At 40.0% G+C, this 16,120-nt stretch overlaps 1 long non-coding RNA gene across 1 annotated transcript; it reads right to left on the reverse strand.

The window, feature by feature from the left end:
- Positions 1–1,144: 1,144 nt before the first annotated feature.
- Positions 1,145–14,856, reverse strand: LOC134733489 (uncharacterized). The gene is made up of 3 exons (XR_010117022.1): positions 14,762–14,856; positions 12,690–12,772; positions 1,145–1,290 (listed from the first exon to the last, which is right to left on the reverse strand). It is a non-coding gene; the product is annotated as an uncharacterized lncRNA (long non-coding RNA).
- Between the last annotated feature and the right edge of the window lie 1,264 nt (positions 14,857–16,120).

The raw sequence follows: 16,120 nt of genomic DNA on the forward strand, positions 1-16,120 counted from the left end.
CTGCCACCATGCCTGGCTAATTTTTGTACTTTTAGTAGAGATGAGGTTTCACCATGTTGGCCAGGCTGGTCTTGAACTCCTGACCTCAGGTGAGCCACCTGCCTTGGCTTCCCTAAGTGCTGGGATTACAGGCGTGAGCCAAAGCGCCCAGCGTGACTTTTTTGTTTTACTCTCTAGAACATATACTAAACTTTGTCATCCAGCTTTTCTATTAAAGTTTTAAATTTTGTTATTATTATTAGTGTTTTCATTTCTTTTTAAAAAACTTAATTGATATGTTACAACTGCACATATTTTGTGGGTATCTGGGATATTTTGATACCTGGGTACAATGTATAATGATCAAAATCAGGATAACCAGTTTATCCATTACCTTAAACATTTGTCTTTTTTTGTGTATTGGAAACATTACAATTCTTCTAGTTTCTTCTCTTCTTTTGAAATTTCTAAGAGCTCTTTCTTATCATTGTGTGCTTTTTGTTTCTTTCTCCTTTTTGTTAATGAATGCTTTCCTCTTATAACTTCATAAGGACGCTAATGATAATCCTTTAGGAAATTGTTTTCTGCTCTCTGAATTAATCTATTTCCTCTGAGTTCCATCTAATGTTTTGGAGTTTTCTCAGAAGTCCCATGACCTTAATAGCCCGTTAGTGTCTAAGAGAGAAGTGTTAAAATTCTGATCAGATGCTCTTTGTGCACAAATGAACTTCGTGTCTTACTAGTGGACCTAGACATTGCTTTGGAAGACCCCAAGTATTAATCCCCCCATCCCCTTACTGATCCATTGCCCCTGAGTAAAATAATCTCTCCTGAATAGAGGTTATAAACTCAGATTAGTAGCTGTCAGACAATGTTCTGAGATGCAAATGGGGCACAGAGGTGGGGAGGACATACCTTCTCCCAATTCCTGTGTTTGCATGACCTGTCTCCTTCCCATTTCCACCACCTCTGTGATTCCTCCGCTCCAGCAAGTAAGCCTGCTTCCTCTGGGAGCTGAAGGGACTGGCTGGGGAAGGAGGATGGAGGGTTCAACTGCACCAATTCAGCGAGTTCCATTTCAACTCCAGGTACCTGTGGCTTCCAGTTCCTGGGACATGCTGGAGTTCTGTGGTGCAAAACACATAGTTTCTTATTGGCACTCCACTATCAGCCTTGAGTTCTGGGTTTCTTCTCTCTGCTCTGTTACTCCCTGCGTTCAGCTGTCCATGTTTCAGAATTTAGTCATCTTGTCTGCTCTCTCATTCTCTCTTATCCCTTGTGTGCTTGTATTATTTTTGTTATCTTTATTACCTTTTTAGAGAAATTTGGACAGAAGCAAAGATAAGCACAGGGGTTAACCTAGCATGGCTTAATTAAAAGTTTCTCCCTCTCTTGGATTTATACTACCTATTTTCCACACTCAAATATCCTCAAGTTTTCTTTCACATCACAGTTGTGTTCTGAGTGATGTAAGATATTCCATGGGAAAAAGGGGGGTTCTATGGATAAGGAACAGGGTACACTAGTCCCTCACCTCTTGCTTCTAGTTTCCTTTGTGACATCTGAAATATTATGTTCTTTATTCCAATTTAATTTTTGGTTGTTGATTATGTATCCCCAGCTATCATGTAAGCCCCCTGAAGTTACAATGCAATGCTTGCTTGTGTTTTCTATGATGCTTGCAGACCACCCTTTAGATAGATATCTGTCACTCCTGCTTAGAATGTGAGCCCGTTGGACAGGGACAGTTCCTTATCCATCTCTATCCTCTGTATCCTCAGCACCTGTGAGAGTAGCTGTAATGTCACAGGGATCACTGAGTGTCTGCTGATGAGTGAGTGGGTGCATGCTTTCTCCTACATTTCATAATCCCTTTCTCACCGCATGTCTGGGGAGAGTCCCTGAAGGCACAGTAGATGCCATGGAATCTTTCAGCTGAAGTATTTATGTGCTCCTAAATGCACAATAATCTAATACTGAGTGTTCTACCCATACAGTAGGACAGGGGCAGGGTAGTGATTTGGGGAAATGATATGAATTCTGCCTTTTCCTCCTCACCCATGCACATGCCAGCCCTTAAAGAGTATCTGCCTGGTCACTCCAGCCAGACCCCCTGCAGACCCCCAGTCAGAAGCTAGATGGTCTTTCTACTTCTCTGAAAGAGAGGAGAGTTTCTGGTAGTCCTAAGGTAAACCTCAGAATTCATTTTCCCGGACAAATAATTTTATAAATGGTTGGCCAATTTTAGTAGAAATGGTACTGTTAGTAAAATATTTCCAATTCGACCTGGGTTAAATTGATTTTAGGGGTTACTCTTGGAAACTAATTATCATATTTTAAATTTTTTTCTGTGGGAAAATGTATTTTGAGTTCCAAATGACTAAGTTGTATATACACTTTAGGAACACTGTTCATTCGTATGTTAGGGACTGATCATATTGTATTTGTAGTCCATCCGGGGCTATGAGGACAAAAAGAAAATCAAATCATCAACTGGATAATATCACCACTGGGAGCAACAAATCTAAAGTAACAAAATAGTCCATAATATGGAATATCACATCAGAATAAAAATGAACGTATTTTACACAGTTTGTGGTATTTGTGGGCTGGCTTGGTGTCTGCAAGAAAGAATGTCTCATAAAATCGTACTGAGTGGGTCTAATGAGATTATGTTTGATTCTATGCTAGGACCTGAGATAGTATAATTTAGTTATGAGTACAGAAAAAAGTGATGATGGGCACTGTGCCATTTACTACCTATATAGAGGCCTGAATCATTACACAGTATATTTTTAAAAATCTTTTGAAGCCTTGTGAATGGACTGAAATTGACTTGGTGGTGGAAGATGGAGCTCAGAGGTTAAGGTCCTCTCTCAATTTTGTTTTGTTGCTTTTTTATTTTGATCACATTAATATGGTCATTTTAATAGTCAACTCAATGTTTCAAAGCAAAATGGAGATGGAATTCTGGACATTCGGAGTTCTGGTGGAACGAACACTTCACACCAGGGGGTGCAATGGAGCCATCGCTTTTTATACACACAAGCACATTGATGATGTCTAAGGGCAGCGACTGGGAGGAATAGAAGAAAAGGAAAAACGGAAAAGGAGAGTGTTTCATAAGAATAAATTCTACAGAGAGACTAATTTCTCCTAAAATTAAAATCATGCTACCACAGGCTTTATGCCCAATTATATGTCATTTGAGTGGCCTGAATACTTTTTACTTCATGATCTACAGATCCAAAAGTAGGTACAGAATGAACATTGTTTATTTTGCCAAAGCCTTTAAGAATTCCGTTACCGTTATTGTAAAATAATTCACAATCATGAAACAGATTCATTATAACACCAGCTCATTTAGTTATTATTTAGAGACTATATATGTATAATATTTTAAAAGGCAGAGTTGACATACAAATTCGATGTATTTATTATGTACAACATGATTTTCCATTGTAAGTATACTTTGTGAAGTAGTTGAAGCAAGCTAATCAGGGAACATATATTGATTGAATACTTTATTTGGGCCAGACACTGTGCTAGCTGCAACCTTTAAATTAATTATTAGGGCTACAGGGTTTAATAAAACCATTTCATAATCTGTTGCTGCTGGAGTACAAAAAGTTGAATGACCTTACAAATTCAGTATTTCTATATTTGTCACTATTTTTTTTATTGAATACGTTGTTTCCTGGGTAGTCCTAATATGTTATATGAGTTCTTTTATGCTTACATTGTGCCTGCATTTTTAATTGAAGAAACATTTGCCATCTTTTGCTTTTTAAACTAAAGCCAAAATACAGGTATGCTTAGCCGTTTATTGTTTTCAAATTTTCAAATCAGGTAAATTTGATTAATTTCATTTAATAAATGAAGAAGAGATTGGGTACAGTGGCTCACACCTGTAATCCCAATACTTTAGGAGGCTGAGGCAGGAGGATTGCTTGAGGCCAGGGGTTCGAGACCAGCCTGGGCAACATAGAGAGATGCTGTATCTCCAAAAAATAAAACAATTAGCCTGGTGGCACGCTACTGTAGTCCCCGCTACTCAGGAGGCTGAAGTAGGAGGATTGCTTGAGCCCAGGAGTTCGAAGCTGCAGTGAGCTATGATAGTGCCACTGAACTCCAATCAGAGTGACAGAGCAAGACTGTCTCTTAAAAAAAAAAAAATGAACAGAGTAAAACATTATGCCAAGTTACTAACCAAATACTTGCTAAAAGGTAAATGATAGATTTAAAAATATAAAAAGTCTTTGACTCTTAGTATCCCATGGAAGCACAAAAATTCACAGTGGTTTGTAGATGGTGATAATAATTTTTTTTCTTGGCATCTCTAAGAATATATTACCTACTATAAAGATTGTATACTGTCAGGAAATAAAACATTTTAAAATAATATTCAAAAAAAACCTAGTCTCATGAGAGGCAAAAGTTTTCAAGTATTAACTACAAAAAGTTCAGTTGGAAATTTCCCCGTCTTCCGAGAGGTGTCATGAGCTGAGTCAGCTCCTAGCTGTGACCTTCATGTGACCTCATACATCACCTTTACCTCTCTCAGAAAATCTATTTCTTCATTCTTAAAGGTAAGGGCAATCATCTGCTTTGCATTGAGGAAGGAGTCAATTAAAAGATGAGATTACCCGTGTGTAAGCATTTTGTACAGAGCACTTTTTTTCTTCCTCTCATTATCATCATTGCCTTGACTCATTTCCTGTTGTGCCCGGAAGGCGGGGGCACCTGTGAAATTAGAATGCAGCAGGGCAGGGGGTTTTCATTGGCTCAGTTCCTGCTGGTGCTGCTGGGTAACTTTGCTCATATCCTGTCTGGAAGGACAGACAAGGGTCATACTGGATGCAGGCTGGGACACCGTCAGCTTCTCACGGTTGCTTTTTCTTTCCCCATCATGGGTCTGGCCTGTTCTTAGAACTGAGTCACCGCTGATTATTCTCCCAAACACAGGAAAATCCAGGATACCCTAGCGTACCCACTTTTATGTGCTGACACATTGCAAGCCTCACACTTCATCCATAGTTTTAAGGATCCCCTTGAACCATGGAAACGAGAGGGAAGCAAGAGGAAAGAGGCGGTGAGCGGCTCTGGCAGCGGGTGTTTTCATCAGGGGAGACCAGTTCTGCGGGGCCGCAGCCCCATCACCCTTCAGACTGATGAGCTCTAAAGAAGGGATTTGCTCTACAGTGTGTCAGTTAAATGTAGTTATCATTTTTCTTCGAAGGAAAAAGAGGCAGTAAGAAGCACATGCTCGCTCACCAGCATTACAGCTTTTGCTCCCTGATCATAACAATAGATTTGGGCTGATTTCCTATTTTCAGGCAATCAGTGATGGGAGGAGAGGGAGCCATTAGCAGGTGCCCTAGTTGACCTTCAGCTAAATTATCGTCCCTTTCCCCTCCTGCCTTTCTTTCAATACAAGGAGAAGGGGAAAGGGGGGAGAGTAGCTCTCCATTTAAAAAAAAAAAAAAGGAAAAGGAAAGGAAACAGATGCATGGTCAGAGCTGTCTAGCAAAGGGATATAATTGATGGTGACAACAGCATTCTTAATCTGACAGCTGTTTTGGTTGTTTCATCCCTTTGTGTCATCAAATAGGAAAATAACTTATTAGAGCTATTCATGTCAGAGATAGTCAATAAATATCAGTTGGACTATAAGTATATGGGATATTGCTTGAAAACAATGAGGGTTTTTTGTTTTTTTAACTTTTTAAAAAATCTCTAATGTTAAAGGCAAAGGTGCAGTCTAGTCAGCTTTGGCATCCCAACACAGTTCCTGGAAGTAGTTTTTCCAGACAAAGCACTGCAACCAAATGACAATCAGCAGATTTCAAATACATATTTTTTGGCTCTTGCTCTGTCAGAGATGGCCTATCCAAAGAGAAGATGGAGATCAGAAATATTGAAAGCTCAGTTCAATGTCATCCCAAATAAATATCTCTCAGGCTGTGCAAATTAGTTACCAGTAAGTACAGTTTGAAACTTGGATAGAAGTACATTACTTTTCAACAATTGGTATTGAAAATAAAGCTGCTGACAAATAGAGCCATTTGTGGAGATTGGATGTTCTCTTGTTATAACTTCTGGTGCATTTTATATCACTTGGGGAAGATTTAGAAGTGTTTTTCAGTCGTGCTGTGTAAGACGAATTCTTCCTAATAGCCTACCTCATTGTTATTACACATGAGTTCAGCATGAGTAGTCAAGGAGGTAATATCACTGCTAATGGCACTCAGTGCTAATGGGTATTGGGGTAGCTTAGGTTAACATAAAAAGCAGTTAGGTAAAGTGTGGGGCAGGCCACAATTAATCTCAAGTAGAACCCAAATAAAGACAAAGACTATAAACATCAATAATTCTCTAGTAGTTCAAAGGAAGAGAAGTTGAGAATTCTTTTTTTGTTAAATAGTTTTAACTGCAATATGGAAAATCCCCATATCATTAAGTTCTTGATGTCAATTGACCTATAATAAGTCTACCTCCTGATGCTCATTACACATAATGATCATCTCTGTGAACTTTCTAAATTTACTGCTAAAAGTTGAAATCAAGCTATAGATTAAAAGACAATCAATATTCTATAGGTTTTCATTAATGCATTTTATAAAGGCAACATCTCTTGTTTCATAAAATGTTCGATACATATACATTTTATATATAGTATATATAAATTTATATATGCTCAAATTACAAAGCAGAATTATAAAAAAAAAACATGAACCCATTACTTCACTTAAGAAGCAGAACATTACCAATACTGTTGCAATTTTCTGAGAGTTCCCTCTCCATTCTTATCCCTCTGAACTGCTATCCTGATGTTGTTGGTTTGTATGTTTTTAAAAAAATTTCCATCCACTTTGTCATTCATTTTTTCATTACCTTTATGGTTTCCCATGCACATATGTATGTGTCCCTAAACAATATACTGTTTGGCTTTATACTTTATAAAATATGTAATACTGTTCATTCTTTTGTTACTTATTTTTTAACTTAGTTATTTTATCCAAGTTTCACAAACACATAAAGTAGCTAATAGCATCCCGTCTTGATATAAAAAACATCAGTTTCTACCCAACACGCACCACAATTTTCTGCTCCCTGGAGGCAATTGCATTCAACTTTCTCAATGGATTTTTTAAAATACTTACCTAAATATCTTTACATAGTATGCTTATTTTGTTACTAATTGGTTTTTTTCAGATTTAGAAAATACCTATTTTCTTCTTTCTTTGGAATACGAGAATTTCACTCTTTCATACATTTCCCACCTTCCCCCTCGTCTCAGCAGGGTTAGATCATATTTTGGGTAGATCATTAGCTGGAGTTTACATAATTATGACCATATGAACACTATTCACAGCCTAGCCATGTGGTACAATATGATACTACAATTACTTTTTATTTTCTGTGCAATGTTGGGCTTTCCCTAAAATTAACAATTAACTTTTGTTTGATTCATTTATTTTTCTATATGACCGTCATGAATTTAATTCCCAAATGTCCCCAAATTGTGTAAATCTCCTTTCACAATGTTCAAGCCTATTAAGTAGTCTATTATCTTTACCATCTTGAAGAAATCTTCTGACCTGTTCCAATCTGGATGGCTGTATTAGTCTGTTTTCATGCTGCTAATAAAGATACACCCAAAACTGGGTAATCTATAAAGGAAAAGAGGCTTAATGGGCTCACAGTTCCACGTGGCTGGGAGGGCCTCACGATCATGACAGAATGTGAAAGGTACGTCTTACATGGTGGCAGTCAAGAGAGAATGAGAGCTAAGTGAAAGGGGTTTCCCGTTATAAAACCACCAGCTCTGGTGAAACTAATTTACTACCACGAGAACAGTATGGGGGAAACTGCTCCCATGAATCAGTTGTCTCCCACGAGGTCCCGTTCAAAACACATGGGAATTATGGGAGCTACAATTCAAGATGAGATTTGCATGGGGACACAGCCAAACCCTATCAACGGTCAACAGCTGTCATTAGGGATCTCCCTTCACAGTCACTCTAGGGACTCCCTTTGTGTTTTTGCTGCATTGGATATCCTGTTTCCTGGGTTCCGGGTTTTTCTTTCTCTTGTTTTACAGCCTTGTCTTTCTGAAACACATGTGACAGTAGCTTTGTAGGAAAGGATGATAGATGATTAAATTTTTGATATCTGAATGTCTAAATGTGACTTTATTGGCTGGTTGTAGGATTGTAGGTCGAAAATCCTTTCCCTTGGGAATTTAGAAAACATCTACTTCCAGTCTTGCTATTGAAAAGTCCAATATTTCTGTATTTTGATTCTCTGTATAAAAGTTGTATTTTCTTCTCTGTAAGTTTGTAGATCTTTGTTGCAAATGATCTGAAATTTCTGACAATGTGCCATTCAAAAACGGGCTATTTTCACCCATTCCTCTGGGTATTTGGTGAGCCTTTCAACCTGGAAAATCACGTTGCTCAGTTCTGAGGAATTTTCCTTCCACTATTACATAAATATTTTTCTTCTGTTTGGTTTCATTGATCTGCTTATGTTGGGCCTCCTGGTATAATTCCTGCATTTTCTTAGTTTTTTCTTTCCTATTTTCCATCCCTTTGTCATTTTTTTTCTATTTTCTGGGAGACTTTTTCAGCTTAATCTTCTTATCCTTCAATTGAGCTTTTCATTTGTGCCATAAAAGCCTTTACTTTTTCCAAGAGCTCCTTCTTTTCTTGGAGTATTTGTTATAGCATCCTGTTTTTATTTAACAGATACAGCTCTACATGTATCTAAAGATATTAATTATATTTTTTAAGTTTTTTTCTAGCATATTCTCTTCATGCTATAAGTTGTTTCATTTTTCTTTTTGTTGCGTTGATCTTTGTCTTTCACATGTAATGCTTTCTTCAAAGCCTAAAGATCTTTTTCTGCCTGCTTATCTTTGAAAGCGGTGTACTAAATAGAATTACAATTAGAATTCTAGTTGAATGTGTTATAAATATATTTCCCAAATTTATGGTTTGTCTTTTTGCTTTCTTTATTCTGTCATTCCATGAACAGACTTTCTTAATTTTAATATAGCATTTTTTTTCCTTTAGGTTTTTTGCCTTTTACTTCTTGTTTAACAAATCTCTCTTGATCTTCTAGTCATAAAGATGTTTTCCTGTATGGTCTTTTAAAAGTCTCATACTAATAGTTGTGATTCTTTAATTCACCTGCAATTACATATTGTATATAGTGAGAGATAGGCATCCAATTTCATCCTTTTCTCATATGGATAACCAGTTGCCTCTGCACCGTTTACTGAAAAGTCCATTCTTTCCTCTACTGGTTTCAATGGCAAAAATGTCATAACTCAAGTTTGTAGTTGTGTCTATTTCTGGGATATCTACTCTATTTCATCTTTCTAATTGACAATTTCTGTATCACCTTTATATAGTTGTATAAGACTTGATATTTAATAAGGACAGGTTTCCCCCACCTTATTCCTCACTTAGAATAGCATTCTGAAAATAAAGGGGAGAAAATCTCCTAATGTGAAAGAAATGATGAGCTTAACTTCATTCATTAAGCATGTGTTAAGTACCTACCATATTTCAGACAAGGTCTAAGAATTGAAAAATCAATAAGAAAAAAATCCCTGCCCCAAAGGAATAAACAACCTAGGAGGGAAGGCTGATAAAGAATTACACTTTAATTCTATTATGAGCAAGAATAAAGGATACATAAGAAACTGCACAGAGAGAATGGAAATAATTATGCCCAGGGATCGTTAGGAAAGTCTTTCCAGTAAGTAGTAGTTTCAACTTGGTCCGAAGACATAAATTGGCATTTTATAGGAGAGAAAGGGAAAGGAATTCCAGGCAGGGGAAGCTCCGTGGAGGTATGAAAGTGCATGATCTGTTTCCTAACAAAGGATCACACAAAGGAGATCAGGTTAGAAAGGAAGTTATGGCCAGACAGGGGTGGGCCTTGTCTGCCCCACCGAGATGTTTGAACTTTATACTGAAGACAAAAGTAGACACAGAGGATTTGAAGTCGAAAGGCAATGACACTCTTGTCCTGTATTTGATGATGTAAAAGCAGAGATAAGCAGGGCCTTGGGAGGGCACTATGTATATGAAGCGCAGTTTGGAGGCTGCTGCATTCTCTATGGGAGAGATGCTGAGGTCTGAGCTTATGCAGGAATCAAGAGAATGGAGAGACGTAACAACAGGTCAGAAGACATTAAAAGGAAAATAGAACAGGGCATGGTGAGAGTTGTTAGATGTAAGGGAATGGGTAGAGTAAATGACAATAGTTACTAGCTTGGGTAACTATGCAGATGGGGACATGACTCACTGACCTTTGGAAGCAACAGGTGCTGTGCAGAAGGAATACCACAAGGTGTTTGGCAGAGACAAGGGACAATCCATGACTTCCGGTTTGATCAAGGCATGTGAATGGAGAGATAGGTAGGCAGTTGGAGGCATAGGTTTAGAGCTGAAGAGCTATCCACCACCCAAACCTAAATCTCCAGCGCCCTCTCATTAGGCCATTTGGAATAACCTGGATTCTCAAATATGCTAAACTCTTTGTCCACATCCCACAGCTGTTAAGGACAGGTTTTCCAGATGAACGTACTCCGGGTTTTAGAGTATTCACGTTTTGTGCATTTTCAGCTTTAAGACATATATAGGACAATACCTCACTCTGCTTTTCATGCGGAGGCTGGGGGGAAAGGGGGGACCAGCTCAATGAAGTTCTAGGGACTTAGTAATGAAAGAGGTGCTACTGTGGAAAGAGTTGAGTATCAATTCCTCAACACTTAGAGTCTCCTCCACAGTGAGAAGAAGAGAGGTGGCATTTACATGTGTACCTAGCCCTTCGTCTCCTACAGAAGCTTTACCAGCAGGCTTTAGAGGACCTTTGGGGGCCCTGAACTCATCATGGAGAGAATGATACTGGGACGAGAAAAAGCACTTGGAGTGCATGAAGGCAAAGGGGTTTGTTTAGTTAAATCCTGGTCTATTAATAAAGGTTTCTATTGATCGCCATTATGCATTGAATTTTAAAAGGGCCTAGCCTGATCTGGCATCCCCTTACCCAAATGCCCATTTTGAAGTAGCCCCCGGTACTTAGCATGTAATCTTACTAGGAAATAGGTTGTTGCAGATGCAGTTACTTAAGGTGAGGTCATGTGAGGAAGTAGGATGGGCATCTAATCCAATATAGCTGGTGTCATTATAAAAAGGGGAAATTTGGACACAGCCAGGAAGGCAGGGAAAATGCCTGTGAGCACAGGCAGAGATGGGGTAATGCATATACCGGCCAAGAGATGCCAAAGGTTGCGAGCCAACCACAGGGAGCTTAGGAGAGAAGCATGGAACAGATTATCCTTCACATCCCTCAGCAGAAATCTGCCTTGCCAATACCTCCATTTCAGACTTGAGACAATAGCTTTCTGTTGTTTAAGCCACCAATTTATGGTATTTTGTTAGGGGAGCGCTAGCAAACCAACATTTGGCCTATATCCTAAAGAAGGAGGAGGGGAATGGTGAGGTTATTATTATCCATTCATAAGAGCAGAAATGACAACTAACAATAAAATTAATCGTTCTTAGATTATCCACTTTATAGCCTTCTGATTCCTAAAATTGTAATTGCCATATGTAGTAATAGAAATGGAGTGAAAAAAAGGTCTGATGGAAACATGTTCTTTCCATGAGTGATGTACATTATGCTGATGGATAGTTGATGGATATATTTGAGAGAATGAGGCCCTGTTCTAGTAAAACAGACTCAGACCTGCATATAATCTAAACATATTGGTGCCAAGGGCCCAATACATAAAGCTTCTGCTTTGACATTAAACTGATGCATGTGTTTAAAAGTTACTAAAGGCAAATGTTCAAAAATAATCTTAGACCGGTTTTCTATTCATAAAGAGGAAGAACCCGTATATTTTGCCCCTGCATAGCTACAATCAGAATTGAATGTGAAATACCAACCATACTGGAAGGTGAAATTGACAATGAAATAACTATTCTCTGTTCTCAAGGTTCATGGGAGGGAATTGAAAGATCACAAGTTTTGGAGTCAGATGGAGCTGGGTTCTGTTCTACTTGTACTACCTTCTACTTATGTGACCTTAATCAAGTCATTTAACCTTCTAAGATTCTGTTTGATTACCTGGAAAATGGGGAGGATTATAGCTCCCTCAGAGAACTGGTCTGAGGATTAGATGAGATAATATTGGTGAAGTGACCAGCAATATGCCTGGTAATATACTCAATAATAATGTTCAATAAATGGTAGCTGCAAATTTCATATTTGTCTGAGTTAGTATTGGATGCAATTGTTCTGCATTCAGGCACAAATCACTTTGGCAGTTCTGGACTAGGAGATCCACTTACTGGTATCTAAATGGGGATGACCATGGTGAAGCCTAGAAGAATCACTGAATTGCTACTAACATGTCCCTTTTTCTTTTCTTCCTTCTCTTCTTAACTGCAGTATATATCTAGATTGTGAACTGAAGCCCAAGAGTACAGCATACACTTGGGTTTGATTCAGCCTCTGTTAAAGTTCATCCAAGTGAATCTTCAGTCAAAAAAACTTCTTATTCTGAAGGACAAATTAAAATAAACTAGACCCTGTTCAAGAAAAGGTGATTCAGAGATAAAGTTTTGGAGAATGGAGACTGCACAGCAGGGTCTCCTTAGCTTGAAGGCAGTCTTTCTTTCACTCACCTGAATGTAAGCCATGCCTTTAAACTTGATTCCAATCAGTGTAGTCTCTGTGTGTGGTCTCTGAAAAAGGTGGGCTGTGAAAACTGGAAATACAAAGTAGGCAAAAGGTTTGAAGGAGAAAAGCATGTCTCTCCTGATCATCTCCAGTACATCCCTGGGCAGCCTTTTTCTGCAAGGAAAATAGTTATGCTCCATTCTGATTCCCAGTCAGCAGACTGGAAATTATGCCAGGTAGTTTGGGGTTTAAAATAGCGATTTCACGGGGAAGGAACTAGCCAACCAACTCATTTGATGTCAAGGCACCATTTGTTGTAGGGCTGTGCAGTGAAGCGTCTGACACAAGTGCCCTCTTGCCATCAGGCAGCTCCAGTTCTCAAATGCCCCTTTGGTGTTTGAACTCTGTCAATTCAGCGTTGCCATGTGTTTTCCTGAAAAGAGGTTAATACTTCCTCGTTTGAATCTAGTGAAATACTCCAGGTAACATCCATCCATCCCCTTCTGGCGACCTTCTCTACCTCATGTCCCCTGCTGTAACTGCCCGTTAATCAGCCCTGAGCTTGCCAATAGGAAAATGCATCCACGGAGCTGTGAACTCAATGGAATTAGAACAAATTAGCCTGTGACGTGCAGGGACAGGCTTAGGTTGAGGGACAAGCCTGGAATGCACAATCGGGTGGACAGAACACCCTTTAGCAGAAGGGGCTACAGCAGAGCTGTGGATGTAAAGCATCCATTTGTCTTGTACAGAGACAAAATGAAATCAGAGCTGCTTAACGAATTAAATAAAATACAACTAGCATAGCTTTTACATTTAGCACTGCAAAACCAGAAGAACTTAGACCACTGAAGAGCTAAACGGGACCTTATGCATATCTTATCTATGTTACTTTATAGATGAATAAACTGGAGTCCTCCCTGGGAAAGTTACCATGTATAAGGTCACACAGGACTAAAACCCCACTCTCCTCCTTCCTAACTAAGGAAATTGATCCAGGTTATCAGTATAGGAAAGAGTTCATTCCAAGCACAGCATGTCTAGATTCTAATGTTGCCTTGTAAGCAAGTTATCCGTCTACTTGCCCGGTGACACAGGCCCTCCTTGCCACAGGAGGTACAGACTTAACAGAGCAGGTCAGGGCCCTGTCTTACTTTCTCCCTTTCCTCTTCTGTAACAGGGCACTTAACAGTATGTGAAAAGCCAGGAAGTTCTTTCCTCCCCTACAGAGGGACTTCAGGTTCTGTCCTCATCTGCTAGAATCTGGGTTATACAACATCCGCAGCATCTAACACATCGTGAAGGGGCACAGTTTAGACTCCCAGAAAACCAGCTGATGTAGTTTCTCTCATGTAATAACACGTGGTGGGCTGAAATGGCCAGAAAGAAAGGTGACCTAATGACTAACAGTCAGGTAAGGCAGTGGACGCACTCTGCGGATGAGCAGCTTACAGGCGACACTGTGATCCTTCTTTCCTGGGGGCCTTCAAAAAGGCCACCATCACGGCCGGGCGCAGTGGCTTATGCCTGTAATCCCAGCACTTTGGGAGGCTGAGGTGGGCGGATCACTTGAGGCCAGGAGTTCAAGACCAACCTGGTCAACAAGGCGAAACCTCGTCTTTACTAAAAATACCAAAATTAGCCAAGCGTGGTGGTGCACACCTGTAATCCCAGCTACTTGGGAGGCTGAGGCAGAAGAATCACTTGAACCCGGGAGGCAGAGGCTGCAGTGAGCCGAGATTGTGCCGCTGCACTCCAGCCTGGGCAACAGAGCGAGACTCCATCTCACCAAAACAAAACAAAACAGAACAAAACAAACAAAAAACCAGTATCACCAACACTTATTTGTCTTGATTATTAAAGCTCTATCTGGAGTTGGAGAGTGGAATGGATGGATGACACTATGAAGTTGCTGAGAAACTTGAGACTAAATTTCTTTTATGTTAAAGGGAGAGGTTATTAGGGGTGCAGTGACCTCCTGAGGGCCTCCGCAGCTGGAAAAGAAGGCACAAGGTCCGGCCCCCGGGGCTAGTGGACCGCAATGCCAGCTCCGTGTCTCCCTGCCACCCCTCTTTACCTGCCACTTCCAGCTGCCACTTTCAGATTTCTCAGAGGTTGGAGTAACCATTCTTAAATACATTTACTTGGAGTACAAAATCAAGAACATCCACATCTGTCCTTAGGACCCTCTCTCCTCTGTCACCACGCGATTGGTGAGCAGCCCTGTTTCTGGACCTCTGCTTATTTCACTCTGTGATGTAGAATCACTTATTTACATGCCTGTCTCCTAGGAGACAGGGAAGCCTTTGAGGATAGAAATGATATGATAATAGTTCACCGATGGCACCCGTTACTTATTATAGACTGCTGCGCTTTGTGTAATTTTACTTCCTCTTAAAAAAGAAATTCAATTCTACTATGTGAAGGATTTGAATGGAATTTTAAAATCTACTCTTACTATATTTAAAATCTACTCTTAGATTTTAAATATTTGTTAGAATGCAACCCTGCTGTTTAACACTGCCGAAAATTACACAGAATTTTTTGGCAGGTGATTTGTGACATTTATTACTGGAAGAGCATTATTGTGACAACTTAACTCTTTCAAACCGGTAGCAACAACTTCTCGCAGTCACCAGGATGGTGAAGGAACTAGGGACTCTCTTATATGTCCATATGCGGCCTGAATCTTTGAGGATCAACATTCTACCTACCACCTGGCTACACTGCAGCTTGCAGCATGGAAAACTATTCCAGCTAGCAGCTTGCTGGGCACAGGAGTCGTTGCCACTGGCTCTCACGTGCATGGCCCAGTGGGTGAGAGACTCCATAGAGTTTGCACCCCAGGCAGGCCCGTCACTTGTCTCACGCTAGTCTCAGCCCTGATCCTATGTTAATTTTGAGCCCTCTATTCTCATCTTGTGCAGTCTCACCCTCATTGCATCGTCTAGCACAGTGGTCAGCATCGCCTGGGGGCTCGTTATAAATGCAGATTCTCAGGCCTCAGCTCAGACTTGCTGAATCAGAATTTCTGAGGGTGGAGCCCAGCTATCTGTATTTCCCTCTGGGTGATTTTCATGCAAGCTTGAGTTTCAAAGCCACAGGTCTAGAGATGGGGGAGGTGGGTATTGATTGTTGATACAGATTGGGGCCTGGCATGATGGCTCCTGCCTGTCATTCCAGTGCTTTGGGAGGCTGAGGACCAAGGATGGCTTGAGGCCAGGAGTCTGAGGTTCCAGTGAGCTATGATAGAGCCACTGCAATTCAACCTGGGCGACAGAGCAAAACCCTGTGTCTAAAAAAAAGAAAGAAAATAAAAAGCAGCCTGTCCAGTTTTCTGACTGTGAATCTTCTGATTGCCTCTCACCTGATCGAGTAGTCCCCAAAGTGCAGCCTGAAAACAGCTGGTACCTCCCGCCCCCTGCCTGGCTCAGGT

The sequence above is a fragment of the Symphalangus syndactylus genome, chromosome 2 (genome assembly GCF_028878055.3).
Source record: "Symphalangus syndactylus isolate Jambi chromosome 2, NHGRI_mSymSyn1-v2.1_pri, whole genome shotgun sequence".
NCBI classification, from domain to species: Eukaryota; Metazoa; Chordata; class Mammalia; order Primates; family Hylobatidae; genus Symphalangus; species Symphalangus syndactylus.